The sequence below is a fragment of the Dysidea avara genome, chromosome 1 (assembly GCF_963678975.1).
Source record: "Dysidea avara chromosome 1, odDysAvar1.4, whole genome shotgun sequence".
Taxonomy (NCBI): Eukaryota; Metazoa; Porifera; class Demospongiae; order Dictyoceratida; family Dysideidae; genus Dysidea; species Dysidea avara.
This window is the reverse complement of record NC_089272.1, coordinates 11,268,818-11,287,498: the sequence shown is the minus strand read 5'-3', so window position 1 is coordinate 11,287,498 and position 18,681 is coordinate 11,268,818. Positions and strand designations below refer to the sequence as shown.

General features: G+C 38.2%; 1 protein-coding gene across 1 annotated transcript in view; it reads left to right on the top strand.

The window, feature by feature from the left end:
- The window catches only part of LOC136256185 (uncharacterized), a 163,240-nt gene that overhangs the window by 55,272 nt on the left and 89,287 nt on the right, over positions 1–18,681 (top strand). The gene's annotated exons all lie outside the window — the stretch shown is intronic.

The window sequence follows — 18,681 nt, the reverse complement described above, 5'->3', positions numbered from 1 at the left end:
CATTGATGCTGCCATCAACTGGGTGAGACAGGTCAATGATTAATCTCCATTTGTTTGGTTGGTGGTTTTTGGGGATGACTCCAAAACGGCTAAGATGTGCGTGTGGAACTAGTGACTGTTAAAATGGGCCGGCAACCCTTCCTAAAGCGATCTCCTCAGCCAGGTACTTCTCCACTGTGTCAGGGTGTTGGAGAGCACAGCATACATTCCACTTTGCAGACTTCAATGGGTGCAGTTGTTGCTTGAAGCCTATGCGGAAGCCCTGTGTGACTCCAGAAAGAAAGAAGTTGGTTAGTGGCTTATTTGGGTGGTCTGAAAGTGCCTCCTTCCATCTACTCACATCAAGTGGGGATGTAACTACAGTGGCTACGGGTGGTACTTTGACATCAGTTGGCTGGCTCTTCAGGTGGGTAGTCCAAGCAGAGATCCAATCAGTGTAGCTGCAGCATAAGTCCTTGGTGTGCATGCCAACAATGTGCTGCTCTGACATCACTGCAGAAGAGAATTAGATTTGGATAACACTTGTGTCATAAAGCGATTATGGGTGCATTCGTACGCTTATTGAGTTAATATCTAAATATCCACGCAATATGCCCTGACTGCAACACATATACTAGCTGCCCTTGTGAAACATGCAGGTATACCCATATCACTGCCAATGACTTTTTGAATTTACACTATGCAAATGGTGTACAAGATTAAGATACTAAAAAAATAAAAATAATAAAAAACTTGCCGAAACCTATTGAGACAAGTCAAGACTAGTTGTTGTTCTGTCTATCCTGCTGCCTATAAGTGCACTGGGAGGCTTTGTGATTCCTGTCTGTGACTCTAGGGTTATGGACACATCTGTAGCATAAATGAGCATAGCAGCAGGAAGGCCGAGAGCAACCGTTAGGGCTGTCATTCCAATCCAGGCATATAAGCTGTCTTGTTGGTAGGGTTGGTTTTGGCGTGTTGACCTTTAATGAGGGTTTGAGTTCAGCTTGTTGGAAGGGGGAAGACCTTGTGGTCAATGACCCCGGATAGCCCTTTCTGGGAAGGTTGTGTTCCAGATGGTGATATCTATGGTAGACCACTGCTTGAGATTAGAAGCAGATGCCTTTAAACAGAAACGACGGTCATAAGTTAACCATTTCCCTTCACGACAATCCAGGGATGTTCCCATTATGATTCTTTGATATCCCAGGAGATCTGCCACACGCTTGGGCTTGTGGCGAGAAACTATGGCAATGTACATCCCAAAACACTGCACCCAATCCATAATATCCAATAGCACTGGGGGTCGCTTCCGTGATCTGGTATGCTGGTCGTCTGTGTTAAGATCTGCCGTGTCCAGGTAGCTTGGCAGGAGCTCAGCCATCTCAACAAATAAACCATCCTCCACATGTTTCACTAGTCTTACTGGTATTGGAGGTAGCCCATTGCTGATCAATATCAGTTTCTCGGTTTGGGACAAATCTTGTGTGTCATTGCTATCGATGCTGGCAATCTTGTCATCAAGTTCTGGGATATGTGACAGCCGGCTGCTGTTGGGGAGGGCATCAGGTGCTGCAGGCAAGACACAGAACAAATGTGCACATTAGCTATATGGCAGTGATTCAGCATGATGCAGCCTTACAAGGGGGTGAGCATTAATAAAAACACCAGTGCAATGGGAGGGCGTTATTAAAAAATATATAATTTTTTTGATTACATGCTGCAAAAGCTAGGGCATAGTGCTCTTTATTTGAAAGTAGCACATGCAGTGACTGATTATGCAAAGTACAGCTTATACTGTTGCTTACCCAAGCCTTCATTTTCTATATCCTCCTTGTCGGTGCTGTCTTGAAGTTCCGGGCTTGCGGGGATTCCAGTTCTACGGCGGCATGACGTCTGCTCAGTCTGGGTGGGTTGGATTGTCTCGGCTGGGTTGCTTCTTTTCCGTCGGCTAGATCTCACTGGGTCAGTTTGTGTTCGTGGTGGGAGAGCTTGTACTACCGCTGAGACAATATCTGGGATATCAGCAGTCGTCAAGGGGCGTATCTTCGGTTGCTTCGCCCGAGAGCCTCCCGTACTGTTGGCTTGTCGTCTCTTTCTGCCGGTCGTAGTGGTGGCGGGTGAATCCTCTTGTTGGTGAATTATTTGGCGGAGTCGCCATCTTCCTTCTTCCAGCGGTGCTCTTGTTCGCGCTTCCCTTCTTCTTCGGACCATTCTTCTCCTTTGGCTTTGGGGGCATGACTTGACGCCTTGCACTTGATCGCCGCTCAAAATACAACTGACTCTTGTCACGTGTTACTGCGCATACACTAGTGTTCTTATTGATTCCCTATTACTCCAAATATTGCCTCACGTCCTGGTGGCAGCTGTCGACTTCAACATTAACTTTGTCTAAAGGTATTTAAACTCCATATAGTTACTGACAATGAAATAAGAATATGCTTTAATTTTTGCACCATAAATGTTATGGCCAAGTTAAGTAGACACATTCTGTGTATTGTTCTTCATAATTTTGCCTGAGTAACAAAGAGAACAATAGTTGAAGTAGTAAAAATGACTACAGAATTATTACTTTAAAGAATGTGCACATGCATGTATGCATAGTTTTCTTCCATTGTACTAAGGCATATCTGAGCACACTAATCACAAAACGGTATTTAAAAAGGTGCTATACAAGCATATAAAAGTAACTAGTAACAGAAGTATTAGTTACCTTTTGAAAAGTAACTGTAACTGTAGCTAAGTTACATAGGAAAAGAGTAACGAGTAACTAGTTCCTTTTATGAAGTACGTAACTACCCCAACTCTGAATTTGTAACAATCATTCAAGGGCAGAGTACCCAAAAATATTCAACAATTGTACATATCATTGCTTTGACTTACTGTCTGTCCAGTGAACTTGCTCTCCAATTGCCTCAACTCACAGCTTTAGTTAATTCCTGTACATAAACACCTAGATATGTGACCGGGCCTCTGAAAATAGGGCATACGGTCACATGAAATTTGTCTACTTCTATGAAATTTTTTGACTCATAACTTTTATGGCACAATAATTATGAACTAATAAATTTACCTTTTATTGCACATTTAATTTGCCTTGTGATGTAAGTCACAGTACGACAACATGTTGTTCCAATACTGAGTTCCACAGTTTAAGTGACATGGTATAGTTTGTGCCCACATGTCTTATTTTTGCAGGCGGGCCTGGTCACATATTATTATTACATTTAGTACATGTGCTTGAAATCAAAGGGCTGCTACCAGTGTTACAAATCAGTTGTAACAAGTTTACAGATGTTTATAACATGGCTACAAGGAGAAAGTTATAAAAGCCAGACCTGAATGGAACTGGAACAGCATTAAAGAGAACTAGCACCAGCATTATAATACCACATCAATAACAACGCAACACTGCAACATCGCAACAACGCACAACTGCAACACCACAATGCTGCAACAACGCAACACTGCAACACCACAACACTGCAACACCACAACACTGCAAAACCACACCAATGCAACACCGCAACACAGCAACACCGCAACACAGCAACACCGCGCAACACTGCAACAATGCAACACCGCAAAACTGCAACACCGCAACACTGCAACACCGCAACACTGCAACACCGCAACAATGCAACACTGCAACAATGCAACAATGCAACACTGTAACACTGCAACAATGTAACACTGCAACAATGCAACACTGCAACAATGCAAACAATGCAACACTGCAACAATGCAACAATGCAACACAGCAACAACGTAACACTGCAACAATGCGACAAAGCAGCAAAGTACTACTTCCATACTTCACCTGCACTACACTACATACCTGCTAGACTACACCACAGTAATATTCCGCCAGTATCCTGTAATTGTTGAGGATGATTTTCCTGACTTTGACTTTGGTTAGTAGCTAGTGATTTGTATATGGATGGTAGTAATTAGGTTGTAAGTGGTAGTATATAAGTAGTTGCAAATTGTAACGTCTTTGTATTTTCGATATTTTGATAATGTTAAGTATAAAGTTCACCCATGTGGAATTCAACTAAACTTATAATCAATGATGTTGTGGATTTGTCACATCCAGCATAGTGTGGTAGTAGCTAAGTGATTTGTGTATGGGCTAGCCATTGTATGTTAATTTAGTAATTGCATTACTTAACATAATTATTGCTTCAATGCAACAGTTGCACCGAAGATTAGTTGAGTCATACCTGAGCATATCATGCCATGTATACTTTATTTGTAGTTGAACTCTTTACAGGATCACTTGTAACATAACTGAAATCTACAGGGTGACATTTTGGTAGTTGAACTGTCTACAAGATGATTTGTTTGTGGCTGAACCTTCTACTAGGTGACTTGTTAGCTGAACTTTCTAGGGTGAATTGTTGTGTAGGAGAACTCTCTACACTGTTGTGTAGGTGAATTCTCTATGTGTAGAAATTCTCTACATGTAGAAATTCTCTACATGTAGAAAGATCAGCAATATTGCAAGCAGTGGAGGTAATTTTGCTGCCTAGTTTCCATTTCCAAAGTAAAAAAGGCAGCTGCTTCACTTATATGCAGATCATATCCATGGAAAACCTCAATGATACATTGTAAGGAGTTGAAACAGCTAACACAGTAACTATTTTAGATATTTCTGATGTTGGAGAAGCAAATTTGCATAAGTCTGTTAAATCAAAGGTATTTATGAGGAGTGACACTTGAGTAGGATTATGTTTAGTAGCCCTACACAAAATTTGGATTTAGGTATAAAATATTGATTATTTTTGTCGTAAAAAAAGCTGACTGGTTTCTAGAAAAGTGCAACTTCCTAGAAACCCATCTGGGTACAGGCCTTTCTTTAGATAGAATAAGTCACTTGGTGACCTGCTGAGTCTCTGCAGGACGAATTTATTGCAGCTACTCTTTCTAAAGTTGACTTGTTTGTAGGTAAGATGACTTTGTGGCTAAACTCTATGCTCTCTACAGGGTGACTTGTTTGTTGCTATGCTCTTTAGAGAGTAACTCATTTGTAGCTGAACTCACTGCATGGTGACTTGATTGTAGTTTATTTATCTAAAGGTAACTTGCAACATAGCTGAATTCTACATGGAGACTTTGTCTACCTGAACTCTCTACAGGGACACTCGTTTGTGGATGACCTCTCTACAAGGTGACCTGTTGTTAGCTGAACTTTCTAGGGTTGTACAGGGTGACTTGCAACATATGATGCTGAACTCTCTATGGGGTAACTTGTTTGTAGCTAAACTCTAGTCTCTTCAGGGTGACTTGTTTATAGCTACTTGCAATGTACAGTATAGGTAAACTCTATTCAGAGTGACCTATTACATAGCTATAATCTCTACAGTGTGACTTGTTCTTAAGTGAATTCTACATAGTGACTTGGTTGTAGCTGAATGTTGTAATAGAACAACTTATAATGTAGCTGAATGTTCTATTAGGGTGAGTGCGTTATTAGGGTATTTCACACTTGTAATATCTAGCTGGCTTTCATAATATAAAACACCACTGAAACCCTTCCTATAATACCTTATATCTGTTTTCAGCACATTCCATAACTAATTTATGTGGTAGGCATTGAAAGTAATACATTTTCAAAGTTGCTATTGTATTCATCCAGAAGCTATTAATCCAGCAGTCCACTAGATTATCAAACACACTACAGCTAGTTGTGTGAAGGAAGTTTTGGGGTGAGTTTGGGATGAGCTAGGGTTGGAGCAAGCAAAGTGAGTATCTCAGCAAAGCTGAACTCACCCTGAAAGTTCCATTCAAACGGTGAAACACATCAACATCCACACCTCACAGTTATTGTTAGGGTTACAGTCAGGTTTAGCTTTGGCTTCTTGTTTGCCTGGTAGATTCTATAGTGTTTGGCCTTATTGTTAACTTCTTGCCTCACAATTATAACATAGAAACTAAGATAGGTGGGGAGGTGGCAGGAATGTAGCATAATACAGTATGGGCTTACACTGGGTTCAATTTTTGAAACTTGCGCACTTTTTAAAATACCTTTTTTTATGTTGTTCACATGACTACTGAAACAATACTAACTACTGTATGTAACTGTTTTTGTAACAAAAATAAACTATCACATGTTTTTTACACATGGTCAGCATTTTTGTTATAGCTCCTTGATTGTGATCACAGTTTCTTTCAAACCACAAAAATTGGTTACTCCATGTACAAACTTATTCCTTCAAATTATTTACCTTGTGGTCATGAAAAAAATTACTTTTGTATTTTTGAAAATTCATGTATAACCCTCTTGTTCTCTACTTGATATCTACAAATGTGGACTGTAAATGTACTGCTGCCAAATTTGCAGTAAATCAACTAATGGATGAATGAGTTATCACAATTTTTCGAAGAGGTGCAAAAAGGGTGAAAAAAACAAAGATAAAACAATTGTTAAAGGTGCATATCTCAATGATGACTGTGCATATTGTCAATGAGCTCAAAAAATGTTTAATTTAAAGCAAGAGTTGCCCTACCCCCAAGGAAGCGGGTACCATTCAGGAACTGTCAAGCTATGGATGCATGAAAATAGTATATCCTTAATTCTTGTAAATACACATTTGTCTGTCTAGTGCCCGCACTTTCTGTACTTGGCCACACAAGTTCTCCATTTATTCACATAGTGATTTAGTTTGCTATATACATATAGTTCCAATAGTAGGAGTGCAATTAATCCCAAATCTAATCGGTTGTTTTTGTAATTGTAGTGTATAGCAGCCAATGAGATAGCAGAATCACAGAAAACAATTAAGTGTAACAAGAAAGCGATATAATAAACAAACCAAACAGTTTATCAGACATTAAAAAGCCTTTTACGTAAGTGCAACAAAGCGATGGTACAGTGCTTTAAGTTGTCAATTGTATTTGCTGACACAAGAGGCCTTCTAAGTGCAAATGTGACCATATTTTACAAAATCAATCCAAATCACACATCAGGCAAAATCAAACTAACACCACCAGTAGATAGCTATAGTATCGTACTACTAGTTTTGACCCACAGTACTACTCAAAGTACTTGAGGCAGGTTTTTAACAGACGTCTTTTCTGGGTGGTGTAGGGTGCTCGAATGGCAGTTTCAGGCCTTGTGAAGGACCTGGCTTGGCAAGAATCAGTAGTTTACTGGTGGACAGCGTGATAATGTTGGCCAAATGTTTTTTCTGTTGATTTTGCTACAAATCAGCCACTAACAAGCCAGCACAGCCCTGTAAACTCGTGTCTGGACTCCAATCATGGTCTGCCTCCATTTTGAAGTCTATCTCTTGCCCTCCCCACCACCCCAGCCCTCCACCCCTTTGCAAGCACTCTTGATACTACTTCACTCGTCCAACTGCTCAGATTTTATATCTTATTTGGTGGGAAACTCTATGAGCAGCTACAAGTACTGGAAGTGGTCTGAAAGGTAATAGATTAATGCATCTTTTGTGTGAATTTCATATGCGTACTTGCTATCCTTGGCGAGTTATGCTGACTTGAATTCTTTAAAACCATTTATCTCGAAACTTCTAAGGATCGATTTTCCAAAATTCTGTCACAAATATATTAATATCATAAAACCCAATCAGATGTTCAGAAACCATATAAAGGTCTATAGAATGATGCTACTACCAGTGAGAAGTTAATGGTCACACAAAACTGGACAGATGCATGCTACAAGATATATGAAGAATGGTCACTATGTTTATTATTAATTACCTATACAATGCAGTAATCACTAGTACATAGTCTGTACTAGACATCATAATTTATGTGATAGATAGCGCAATTGATTTACATATCTATTAGCATGATGCTATAACCATCACTTGTGCTTTGAATGCTTACCTATATTACAAGTTTACACCTTTAAAAGATTTGAAATTTATAAGGTAGTGTGTAAGTATGGATGTAATGAAAAAGTTTGACATGCAAATCTTATGGTCATACTATATGTGACCCCCCTGAGTGAAAACATGACTTGTTTGCATAATTCTCTTTTTAAAATAAATGCCATTAGAATACATCAAGTAAAGAACACATGCTACATAAAATATTTCGCATGCTTTGAAGGAAGAGATGAATTAAAATATCTAACATACCAGTGAGTTTGCCTCTATTCATAGAGAAAAGAATATCTTTATTTCACTTCTGTACCTTGAAGTAAACATGAGATACATGTGTTACATTGTGGTAAAGTATGACTTTATTGCTACTGCTTCTCAACTTGAACGGCCTTCTTTTTTAATAGCATGGGTATATTTATACCAAAACTTATCTGTATCTTGATGAATACCCCGATTCATGGTGAAAAGAATGATCTGAGTCCCAACTCTGTAGTCAGTTGCACTTGAGACTTCTGATTGATTAAACATACATACGTATTCATTTTGCAGGTAGCGTCTTGTCCAAAACATTTTGGGTCACTCTAGGGACATGATAACTGAGTTAATTTGGTGATTTGGCAATAGCGATAAACTAACTTTGGTGAATTGGCAATGCATCACCAAACTTAAAATTTGTCAATATTATTTTCATACCTTGTGTCCAAACGTTTTATAGCAGTGTTTGAGGTAGCTATAGGTTTTGACAAACAAGTGTGACTTTGTGGATACTACTTTGACACACCTTATTGGTAAATTAGCATGATTCCACATGCAAATGGACAGGATAGAAGCTATACCTGCTATCTTGAACTCATTCTTGATTAGTGCCTTTAGTGGGTGTAGCTCCATGTAAGCAATGGGCAAGGATTTACGCACCATGATTGATATAAATAATTGAGACTCTACGTATGGCTACAGACAGAAACACATAATCCTGATAAGTGGGCATGGCCCACTATTTCTGTCAGCTTACACTATGTATAATCTTGCGCACAACAGTGCACCAACAATTATTATTATTATTATTGTTATCAATTTTATCTAAAGAAAGGGTACACAAAAGGCTTATAGCCTGTACAAGGTGGTCCCCAAAACACATACACAGTACAAAAAGCAATACAGAAACACTGACTAAAAAAATTGACTGTCTACAAGCAAACAAAAACAACAAACGAGCGAACAAAAACAACTATACAAAAAGTAATACTAAGTGAGAGACATCAGTTAAACAAGTAACATTGGAGCCGTGATCTAAATAAGCGTGATGGTAATTGTTTGAGTAAGAAAATTTTGCCAAATTACGTTTGAAAAATGCCAACCGCAATTTTATAGCAAATCACCAATATTAGTTTTGCTGTTATATGATATGACCTTTATAATAGACTTTGAAGCACAGGGTTATATGAAATTTGGCAACCTTATTTGTGGATTTAAAGCAATTGAGGTGCTACTACAGGGCTTTAGGATTACTAAATTATATTCGTATACGTAACTCTGTGTTTTGAAGTTTAATTTTTACTACAGCTTTGATTGTACGGACCAGCGTCGTACAGTTGCATGTAAACAAGAATTGTAAATTAGTAGAAATAAGCCCATTAGACATCCTTCTAATTCAGTACAGATGTTACAATAAATTCCCATGTACATGTGTTACTAGTAATATGGCCAATCATAATTGCCATGTTTAGTGGTGCCCCAGAGCGTGGTCTCTATGTTGTTGAAGTCTACTTCAAGTTTTACTTCAAGATGCACCAGTGCTTAAGATTAATAGCTGTGTTCTCATGATACCAAAGTATGAGATAACTCAATCCTTCCAGCACTAGTGCATGTTTTGTTATGTTACTGTGCAAACTTACTTCTTGGAAGTAGCATATTATTGAATTATTATGGTAGAAAGAATTATTGTGTTCTCATCATTTGCAGCACAGTATCCTCCTTACAATAATACTGTAAGAAAAGTATAGATTAATTACATTGTACATGTACATTCAGTTTCATACTCTCATGGTGTAAAATGATACAGTTTCAGCATTAATTATCATTTGATTGTACAGGGTCATTTACTTATTAAAGACAGTCATCGAAACACATTACTGGCAACAGAAACTGTTCCAAAGGGCAGCATTGTCATACATAAAGGACAGAAAGGATGGTTCCTTATGGATAAGTCTAGTGTCAAAGTATTTTGCACATCTGATCATACTACTAAACTCACATCAGCTATGTATCAATTGTTACTACCACTCAGTCCACCTGCCAGAATTGAACTGTTTGTCAACAGTTTGCATCAAATTACAGCATTACAAGTTGGTGATGAAGTACTTATTAAATTGGATCATTACAATATCATACCAAAAGCTGTAATCAGATACAAGGGATCTTTACCTGCCTTGAAAGGAGAATACTTTGGGGTTGAATTACTAGTAAGTTACTGTAGTGATATGTGTAACATGTGCAAAAACAAATTTTAATGTGCAAAAATAATGGGCTTATGCATGTCTAGTAACCATGGTTTACTATAGTACTTGTGTAGTTATGTAACAGCTCTTAGCATTTTTGTCTGAATTGTATATAATATAAATGTCATGATCATTTCATTAGGAGGAAAGGAATTATGGTAATAGTGATGGTACTTATAAACGCCAAAGGTTGTTCTCTTGTTTACATAAAGCTGGACTTTTTGTTGCTGCTGATAAGATCATTCCAATGGACTTTAACAAGACTTTAGTAACTGAATATGATAAACAGTGTGCTGCAGGGAAAGCAGCTTCTCGTTTTTACAAAGTTACGTTAGTCGGTCCAGAAGGTGCTGGAAAAACCAGCACCGTACGTACCATGTTAGGAAAACCTTTTAATCCAAATGAGAAATCTACAATAGGAACATCATTAACATTCCGTGCCTTGATAAATTATTTTCTCAGTTGGTTAGAGCAACCCAATGAAAGTGCATCACAAGAACTATTGAAATTGGATAAATCTGTAGTTGTTGGTTGGAAAGAAACAACAGCAGCAGAGCTTAAAACCTTGTTGGATGAAGAATACACTAGAGAACTGTATGAAAAACTGGAAAAGCTCATCAAACCAGCAATTACTGAACATTTTGTGGAGGAAGAAGAGGATTTACAAGAAGATTTACGTTCTGATCCTATATCAAATATACCAGAAGTTTCACATGCAATATCACACACATCATCTAATAGTGATGATCACACTCAGCATTCACATGTATTACCTGTTGATCTCGATAGTAAAAACTCATGCAATACTTCAGAAGTAGACTTAAGTTTTCAAAATGAGGAAAAAAGCATCAGAGGAGCTGCTAAAGTAGCATTTGGTAAAAGATCTGAACAGTTATTAGCTAAGGCTTCCATCTCAGACTTTGCTGGTCAGCTAAGGTTTTTCTGTTTTCAGCTTTTGTTTCTAAAGAAACATGATGTAATAGTCCTGACTATTAATGCTTCAGTGAAGTTGGATGATCCTATAGTACCTCGTGAAGAACTACAATATACTAGAGACAGAAAAACAGCAGCAGGGATGATGACAACACTTGAAGCTATCCACTTTTGGCTACAGTCAATAAGTGCACGTTTTGGAACATCTGTTCTCCCCATTGGATGTCTGTCTCGACGTTCACCCACTGTTATTATTTGCTGTACCCATGCTGAAAAGTTATCCATTACCAAGCAACAAGGTGTTGTGGTCATCATTCGCAAGTCATTGTTTAAAAAGCCATATGCTGAACATTTACCCGACAGAAATGAAGAAGCATTTCATTTAATCAGCAATAAAAATCGCAAAAAATTTAAATCTGCTATAGTGAGTTTGCAACTAATACTGCTAAAAGCAGCTACACCAGCTCTTGAAGAGAAACGTCCCATTAGCTACTTGAAACTAGAAGAATCAATTGGGGACAAAGTAGAAGAAGGAGCTAATTTGATAGACACTACAGTGTTTACACATTTAGCCAATGAAGCAGGAATTGGTGGTGATCAGGACAGTGATGCAATTAAAGCAGCACTTGAATATTGTTCTCAACGTGGTCTCCTTTTGCATTTCCCAGATGTGCCAGATCTGTTCAATTTAGTTTTCATCTGCCCACAGTGGCTATCAGACTTATTCTCTACAGTTATAAATGTTCACGACTCAGTTCCTAAAGGTTTTACACTTCAAAATGCTTGGGAGAGGTACAGCACTCATGCTATTCTTGAGGAAGATTTTTTTGACCACATTTTAGAGGAAGGTGGATATTTTGAACACAAAAATGCTGTCATTGCTATAATGAAGAAGTTTGATCTATTAGCTGAAGTTCCTAGCAGCACCTATTTTGTAGGAGAAGCTCAACCATCAGCTTCAAAAAAGAGAACATTCATTGTTCCTTCTCTACTCATTTATAATCCTGCTTCACTGTTGTATGAGCCAAATGAGAAGGACCAAGTTCTCCTGTATTACTTCCCTGATCAGTACCTGCCAGAGAGTATTATTAACCAACTACTAGTGAGGTTTATTTTGTGGTCAGTAAAAAGAGGCTTTATGATTCACAAGTAAGTTTGTTTGTGTTTAACTTTTTATGTGAATACATTATCTATTTATAGCATTGAATATGGATTTGGTCAGTTTTCACTAAGTGACTTTCAAGTTTACCAACTTGTCTATGATTCTAAAACACACCAGATAAAGCTGATTGTGTCTCAAAAAGACTCATGTTATGAAAGTAAAGAACTGTATTTGTCAATTTTGACTAATTTTAAGGAGTTGCTGCTTATTTTGGATCAAACTCTTCACATATTAATGGAATCATATCTTCCATCATCTACTAAACCAGATGTGCATGTTTCATGTCCTCGTTGCTCAAGTACTGATCCTCCACATATTAAGTATATAAATGGGGCAATACATTTATCTTGCTACAAAAGTACAACTGTTCTAGAGATACCTAAGGTTAGGTACATTCCATGTGGAATGAACCTTAATGCTATTACTGGTAAGATGTGATAATAGCATATTATGACATATTGTTATGATATAACAAACCCTTATGCTTTTAAGAGTCTATACATGTATATGCTGTACCACTATTATAGTGGTACAATATAAGCACCCTTAATTGTATAATCTTATTATTTAATGTATTTATGTATATAGCAAATCTTGTATCCAGTGAAGAGTTGAGTAAGATGCACAACAATACTGACATTCAGCAGTTAACTGATTGTGATACATTATTACAAGAAGTTCAAGTTTTACTTTTGACCACTTCTGAAAATGATAGGCTAGCTGTTTTGGCTTATCTCAAGCCATTTAAAAACAATAAACTTTACAATTATACTCCGTTGAGTGCCACAAGCAATAGCATCTGTTGTATCATTGGAAAGTATGGCTCAAGTATTACAGCCATCATGTTGGTTGATCATAGAAGTTTGCAAACTAAACAATTGCCATTCAGTTTGTTGGGCCACTTTCCTAATCTTTGTGCTGTGTTTGCTGTTGGTATTGCCTATGGAATAATGAGGCATGTCAAGATGTGGGATGTTGTACTGTCCTCAAAATTGTACACACTGAATGTTGAAAATTTGCAAGAAACAAAGAGTGAACTAGGAGGAAACAGTTTTCAGAGCTTAACATCACAATTTCTTTGTGAACATTTCAGTCAACCACCATTTTGGCCACTAAAGGAGAACAACATTGTGTCACGTATAAAAGACAGTTTAACTCATCCTTGTTTGACACAAGGTAGTGTTCTTAGTTGCTGTAACTTAAGTGATGACCTCTCCAAACTAAGGTCGTTAAGTTCCCTCTCAGATGACATTATTGCTATTGAAATGGATGGAATTGCAAGTTTATCAGATTACTGCAGGAGAAGCAATATCCATTTTATGTTAGCAATGGCTATAGGTAGTTTAGGAGATAGTGAGTATGACAGGGTATGTCAACCAACTGCTGCATTACTAGCAGCTGACTGTCTATGTCACTACCTCAGTGATCCACAACTACCACACAACCTTGCTGCTTGTAGAGGTTAGTGAATAATGCTTAGTGTGGTTACCATTGTAGTTAATGGTGTTCTGTACTGTTAAGTAATTATGTTTGACAGACTTATTGTACTGTGTTTTCTTCATCAATTTAATGGTATATTAATACACACAGGTTTACCCTACCCATTTGTAACCAGCAGTGCTACTGGACAACATGCAAGTTCAGATTGTAAGTTTTTGAAACTTCTGTATTATATGGCTGTGCATTTATGACCTTTCATTTAGCTGAAGAGTTGTCTATTGTTGATATGAAACTGATCAATGATATAATTGCACCAAAAGTGTCAGCTTACTGGCATGTGATACTGGTTCACTTAGAATATGATGTTGCTTTTAAGAAGGAATTGGAGAAGAAACACAAGAGTGATCCCCGACAGTGTTGCACTGCTCTGTTTGAGGATTGGATCACTTCTAGTAGGGGAGTAGGCCCTAAGACCTACAACAAATTGTTGGAAGTATTTAGTCAGATTCCTGACATTGCTAGCTCTACAGCAGAAATCAAAAGGTGTTTAGAGAAGGAAGGGATCAGTAAGTTTGCCATTTACTTACAGTGCTGGACACTTGTTTGTATAATGTGCATGGTCACTTGCATACAAGATGAAAATTAATATATGCAATTATATACTTAGTCAACATTAGAATACCCTGGGATGAGTGATCTTATTCCAGTAATTCTGTTAAGCTGCACCACATAATAACACAGAGCCCATACATATATGAGGGAGAGTATCAGAATATTTGTGTGACCAAATCTACACATGTTAAAGCATTTTTCAAATTTAATTTTATTACATTTTCTTTATCTAGATAGCCATAGGCTTGTGCCATTATGCCAGCATAGACTCAAGCATAATAGGCCAACGAAAGCATCAAGCATTGTGCCAGCATAATAGAACAATTTTCTAGATTTTTAATTAAAATGCGCAACACATGCACCAAAAATGCAGCAAAACATGAACACTTTAATACCGCATTTTATATCAAGAAACTGTGTAATGTATAATTTTATTTTTTCTTGGCTACACTTCGAAGAAGTAAGATTGAGATACTTTAATAAAGCAGTCACTGTAAAACAGCAGTCAGGAAAGGTGGCTGAAATAATCTGATAAAACAATTAACTCTAGAGCATAATCAAGACACACGATAGTGTGTCATGCGGCCCAAGAAGTCGGCGTGCCACACCGTGAGTATATATTAACAGGAAGAAAGAAAACGCAATTTTCACACCTATGTAGCTCTGTGATCCCTAATCCGATTGGAACCAAATTTGCTAGAGTAGTGCCAGCCAGTTAGGGGAGTCTACATACTACATTTGAAGAAAATCGCTCCAGCCAATTCCGAGATACGAGCGAACAAAATTTCGTTTTAATTTTTTTTTTTTTTACGCAACAGTTGAGTATTTAAATCGATTTGTTACAAATATGCTATGCAAAATTCTAACTAGCTTAACTACCAAACTAAGTACTTTAACTACAAAATTAGCTACCTTAACTACAAAACAACCTTAATTAATAACTTAGTTCAACAAGTCTATGCCATCTTCTGGGCATAAGCCATAATGCCTCAGGATCATTTTGGCATTATATCGCCAGAGAGTAACTGACAAGTGCTGAAGCAATTGTTTCCTTCCTAACTGTCTGGGAATACCACTTGTAACAGTGGTACAGCAATTTCTTCGTTTTTTTCTTCTACTTCTTCATTTCGCAAACTTCGCAAAATTCGCCATAAAACACGAATGCATGCTCCAATCGAGCTGAAATTTGGCACACTTTAAGGGCTCATTAAGGCGGACCTCAGTACCAACTTTGGTAGGAATCCGATGAACATTCATGGAGTTATGATCGATTATTCACGTAAAATAAGGTCGAAGGTCACATACCATTAGGGAGAGGAAGTTTCCATAACATGGAGTTAGGATATTACTGTATACTACTGTACTCTAAATGATGCACATTTTCAGTAGCATTACACAGTTAGGCAGTTAACTCATTGGAGTGATCAGAGTGATTGGAGTGATCTGAGTGATTGGAGTGATCTGAGTGATTGGAGTGATCTGAGTGATTGGAGTGATCCGAGTGATCAGAGTGATTCGAGTGATTGGAGTGATTTGAGTGATCTGAGTGATCTGAGTGATTGGAGTGATCTGAGTGATTGGAGTGATCTGAGTGATTGGAGTGATCTGAGTGATCTGAGTGATTGGAGTGATCTGAGTGATTGGAGTGATCTTAGTGATTGGAGTGATCTGAGTGATCTGAGTGATTGGAGTGATCTGAGTGATTGGAGTGATCCGAGTGATTGGAGTGATCTGAGTGATTGGAGTGATCTGAGAGATTAGAGTGATCTGAGTGATTGGAGTGATCTGAGTGGTTGGAGTGATCTGAGTGATTGGAGTGATCTGAGTGATGGGAGTGATCGGAGTGATCAGAGTGATTGGAGTGATTGGAGTGATTTGAGTGATCTGAGTGATTGGAGTGATTGGAGTGATCTGAGTGATTGGAGTGATCAGAGTGATTGGAGTGATTAGAGTGATCTCAGTGATCTGAGTGATCTGAGTGATCGGAGTGATCTGAGTGATCTGAATGATTGGAGTGATCTGAGTGATTGGAGTGATCAGAGTGATTGGAGTGATCTGAGTGATGGGAGTGATCTGAGTGATGGGAGTGATCTGAATGATTAGAGTGATCAGAGTGATTGGAGTAGGGATGCGGCGATTATGCCAGCATATTTTCAGGCATAATAGGTATGTGTGGGAATCAGGAATTATGCTAGCATTTTTAGGTGATTATAAAGCTTTAACAGTAGGAAAATCTGCAGATTGCATAATTCCGTTAAAAAAGATCGAGATACTCTAATAGAGCAGTCAGAAACTCTAATAGAACAGTCACCGAATATTATTTACTCTAATAAAGCAGTCACATTGATATGAAATACTCTAATACAGCGACCAGCTAAAAATTCAAGACTATTTGAAGCTTAAACATCAATGAAAATGGGCTGATACAGGAATAAACTGTCATTATTAGCCAATTATGGTGGCATAATTTTGGGAATAATGGGCAATTCTCAAAGCATAATAGGTGATTTTTTGAGCACTGCTCAAAAGCATAATGCTCAATTTTTGGAGCATAATAGCCTCATGCCTAGATTGGAGTGATCTGAGTGATCTGTGTGATTGAGTGATCTGAGTGATTGGAGTGATCTGAGTGATCTGAGTGATTGGAGTGATCTGAGTGATTGGAGTGATCTGAGTGATTGGAGTGATCTGAGTGATTGGAGTGATCTGAGTGATTGGAGTGATCGGAGTGATCTGAGTGATTGGAGTGATCTGAGTGATGGGAGTGATCTGAGTGATTGGAGTGATGGAGTGATTGGATCACACAGATCACTCCAATCACTCCAATCACTCAGATCACTCCAATCACTCAGATCACTCAAATCACTCATATCACTCAGATCACTCCAATCACTCATATCACTCCAATCACTCAGATCACTCCAATCACTCAGATCACTCCAATCACTCAGATCACTCCAATCACTCAGATCACTCCAATCACTCAGATCACTCCAATCACTCAGATCACTCAGATCACTCCAATCACTCAGATCACTCCAATCACTCAGATCACTCAGATCACTCCAATCACTCAGATCATTCCAATCACTCAGATCACTCCCATCACTCAGATCACTCCCATCACTCAGATCACTCCCATCACTCAGATCACTCCAATCACTCTGATCACTCCAATCACTCAAATCACTCCAATCACTCAGATCACTCCAATCATTCAGATCACTCCAATCACTCAGACCACTCAGATCACTTCAATCACTCAGATCACTCCAATCACTCAGATCACTCCAATCACTCAGATCACTCCAATCATTCAGATCACTCCAATCACTTAGATCACTCCAATCTCTCTGATCACTCCGATGAGTTAACTGCCTAACTGTGTAATGCTACTGAAAATGTGCATCATTTAGAGTACAGTAGTATACAGTAATATCCTAACTCTGTGTTATGGAAACTTCCTCTCCTTAATGTATGTCGAAGGTCTGTCACACCCACAGGGTAAACCCCTTGAAGATGAGCTGTAAATTGCTATGTAGATGGAGTAACCATCGTAGGAGTACCTTTTTGTGGTTTGAAAAGAATCGAGATAAAGACCATGGAGATATGACTCAAAACCCAACCTGTGTCACAATTATGCAATCGATTTTTACGAATAAAAAATTATTAGTTTTCACGCCTACCAGGCAAACCGCTAAGAGCAATGAGCTGAAAATTGGTGTGTAGCTGGAATAATCATCATAGAAAGTTCTTGCAGTAGTACAGAAGAATCGGATTACAAACCACTGAGTTAAGATTCGGAACCCAACTACGTGTAGCAAATGCGAGATCGAGATACTCTAATAGAACAGTCACCCTAATAGAGCATTCGGCTACGTTTATAACTTAGTCCATTAAAGAATTATATTACATTGCAAGTTATTCTGTAGGAAGTTCTGCTACAAACAGTTAATATTATAGACAATTCAGCTAGAAACAAGTCACCCTGTAGACAGATCAGCTAGAAGAAATCATTCTGTAGAGAGTTCAACTACAAATGTAGAGAGTTCAGCTGCAGACAAATCAACCTGTAGAGAGTTCAGCTACGAAAAGACCACCCTGTAGAGAGTTCAGCTAGAAGAAGTCACCTTGTAGAAAGTTCAGCTACAAAGAAACCACCATGTAGAGAGTTCAGCTGCAAACAAATCATTCTATAGAGAGT